Below are 3,451 nucleotides of genomic sequence, written 5' to 3'. Positions count from 1 at the left end.
CCGCAAATGCCTCTGTGCAAGGCTTGGGCAGGGCGGGTCCCAGGGGATCAACAGGGCGGCGGATCGAGCAGTTATGGCTGCTCTCAGTCCCGTCCCCAGAGGCTCTGCCTCTCAGAGTCCCAGCAACCGCTGCAAACCTTGTAGAGAAAGCTGCCCTTGAGTTCTGACTGATGCCAGACAGTCCCGCTTCTCCCGTTTGAGTCTGGGTCCCCAGAGACTCGCCCGGAACTGGAGCTCAGAGCCTGAGACTCCCTCCGGATTGAAACAGACAACCGCGCCCTCAGCCACCAGCCCGCTCCGCACGCACCTCCGCACCTTTGTATTTTCTGCACTGTGCCTCCTCTGAGTTTCGGTATGCTTTTCTCTTTCCTTCTAGGTGTAGAATTTCCACTCAGCCAGCCTTCCTGTGGTTCTGGGTGATGTCCGTTCCGTCTTTTAGTTGTATTTTTGAAGTGGTTGTGCGAGGCAGCAATCTCCGGTGTTTACCTATGCCGCCATCTTGGTTTCTCCTTGCAGGACAGGTTTAAAAAGACATGACAAACTCCCTCAGCTTTTGTTTATCTAGGAATGTCTTAATTTCTCTCTCAGTTTTGAAGAACATTCTTGCCGAACATAGGATTCCTTTTTTAAAAATATTTTTAAAATATATATATTTTTATTGATTTCAAAGAGGAAAGGAGAGGGAGAGAGAGATAAAAACATCAATGATGAGAGAGAATCATTGATTGGCTGCCTTCCGCATGCCTCCTACTAGGGATTGAGCCCACAACCTGGACATGTGCCCTTGACGGGAATAGGACCAGAGACCCTTCAGTCCGCAGGCCTAAGCTCTATCCACTGAGCCAAACTGGCTAGGGCTTTTTAAAAAAAATCTTTATTGTTGAGAGTCCCTCTTATTTCTCCCCTTTGCCCACCTCCACCTGGCTCCCGCCCTGCCCCAGGCCTTTGCCACCCCACTATCCATGTACATAGGTAATGCATATATACATATAAGATCTTTATTTAATCTCTTCCCACCCCTCAACCCCCTTCCCTCCAAGAACCTTCAGTCTGTTCCACTTCCATGCCTCTGATTCTATTTTATTCACCAGTTTATTCTGTTCATTAGATTTATTATTCATCTATTTTGATTTTTAGATTCAATTGTTGATAATGTATTTATTGCTTTTTTGTTGCTCATATTTTTTATCTTTTTCTTCTTCTTCCTCTCCTTAAAGAATTCCACATTTGATGTAATACTGGTTTGGAGGTGATAAACTCCTTTAGTCTTTTTCTTGTCTGGAAAGCTTTTTATCTGACCTTCAATTCTAAATGATAGCTTTGCTGGTAGAGTAATCTTGGTTATAGGTCATTGCTATTCATCACTTTGAATATTTCTTGCCACTCCCTTCTGGCCTGCATAGTTTCTGTTAGGAAATCAGTATGGGTTCTCCCTTGAAGGTAACTAACTGTTTTTCTCTTGCTGCTTTTAAGATTCTCTCGGTCTTTAGCCCTTGGAATTTTAATTTTAATGTGCCTTTGTGTGGGCCTCTTTGGGTTCATCTTGTTTGGGACTCTTTGTGCTTCTTGGACTTGTAAGTCTATTTCTTTCACAAGGTAACAGAAGTTTTCTGCCATTATTTCTTCAAATAGGGTTTCAATATCTTGCTCTCTCTCTCTTTTCTCCTTCTGGCATCCCTAAAATGCAAATGTTGGTATGCTTGAAGTTGTTCCAGAGGCTTCTTACACTATCTTCATATTTTTGGATTCTTTTTTCTTTTTGCTCTTCTGATTGGGTGTTTTTTTCTTTGTCATATTTCAAATCCTTGATTTGATTCTCAGAATCCTCTATTCTATTGTTGAATCCCTGTGTATTATTTATTTCAGTCAGTGTATGCTTAATTTCTGACTGGTCCTTTTCCATTTTCTTGGCATTCTCATTAAGTTCCTTGAAAGTTTTGCTAAGTCCCTTAAAGGTCTCATGGAGATTCTTGAGTAGTTTTGAACTCTATATTCAGTAGTTTGCTTTCTTCCATTTCTTTCATTTGTGACATGTTTATTTGTCTCTGCATTTTGGCTGCTTCCCTGTGTTTGTTTCTAAGTATTGGGTAGAGCTGCTATGTCTCCTGGAGTTGGTAGAGTTGCCTTGTGTAGTAGGAGTCCTTAGCCTCCCTAATCACCTGAGCTGGGCACTCTAGGTGCACCCTTTGTGGGCTATGTGCACAGTCTGTTGTAGTTGAGACTTGATTACTGTTGGTGTCACTGGGAGTAATTGACCTCCAGACTAATTTGCTGTGAGAGCCAACTGCACTACAGTGAGAGAGCTGCTGTGCAGGAGATAGCCCTATGGAGTAGGACTTGCTTCATTGGGGGTTTGGTGCGCACTGAGTCCACCCCTGGAGTGTGTTGCTGATAGATATATAGAGTTGCAATCTGGTATGGTCTGATGCTGACCACTGGGTGCACTGGCTCTTGGGTCTCCAGGGAGGTGCAAAGTCACCACTGCCTGAGGCCACTCAGCAAGAGCTACAGAGAGATCTGCAAATTCCTCCTATTTGTATTGGGTTTGGAAGTGCCCAGGCAAGGCCCAGCTGTGAAGCAAGGTAGCCTGGTGCTAGTGCTGAGTTTTGGGGCTCTTATTGATAGGTTTGGGGCTCCCTGACCCAGCTGCAGCTTGTTTGAGAGATTTTATCAGTCTGAAGCCTGAGCAAGGACAGGCCATTCATATGCAAAAGCCGTTGCACACAGGTTGAGTGGGATTACAAATTGGATGGGGCAGGGCCTCAGGGAATCACCAGGGTGGAGCAAATAGAAAAGGCTGCCAGTCAGCCTGCAACCAGGAAGGTCCCAGCACAGGAACAATGACTCCTGTGAGTGCATCCTTTTGGGAGAAAGCTGCCCCCTAATTCCTTCCCCAATGCCAGACAATCCAGTTTCTCCTTGTATATGTCTGTGTCCTCCCAGAACCTCGCCCTGGCACTGGAGCTCAGAGGAAGCAGTACCTTGTAAGTTCAGTGCCGGGAGCCGGTCCATCCTTGCTGCTTGACACAGTCGCTGCAGGAAAGAAACATCTGCACAGCATATGTTTCAAGGGACCTGGCATATATAGCATATTGTTCTTAATATGTTTGCTCTCTTTAGCGCCATGTGTTTTAACCAAGGTCACCTCTCCGAGAAAGGTTGTTTCCCCAGGTGGGGATTTTTTCCTGAGGTTAGGGAGGGGATACAACCCCTTAACTAAATGCCAGGCGGGTAGTTAAGCTACATAATCTTTACTCCCTGGAATGGAGATAAGAAACGCCCTAACCTTTGTAATAGAAATTGACAGGATTAAAATCGGCTGGTATAAATATGGATGTAACAAGACAATAAACATCAGATCCTGATCAGTTCCTAACCAGAACTCCGACCAGAGCTTTGGCTGGAGATCCTGGCTAGAGGTCCTGACTAGGCTGCTGATCAACTGAAGGCT

The sequence above is a fragment of the Myotis lucifugus genome, unplaced genomic scaffold, assembly GCF_000147115.1.
Source record: "Myotis lucifugus unplaced genomic scaffold, Myoluc2.0 scaffold_230, whole genome shotgun sequence".
NCBI classification, from domain to species: domain Eukaryota; kingdom Metazoa; phylum Chordata; class Mammalia; order Chiroptera; family Vespertilionidae; genus Myotis; species Myotis lucifugus.
The sequence above is the reverse complement of the archived record's forward strand: the minus strand, read 5'-3'. Positions refer to the sequence as shown.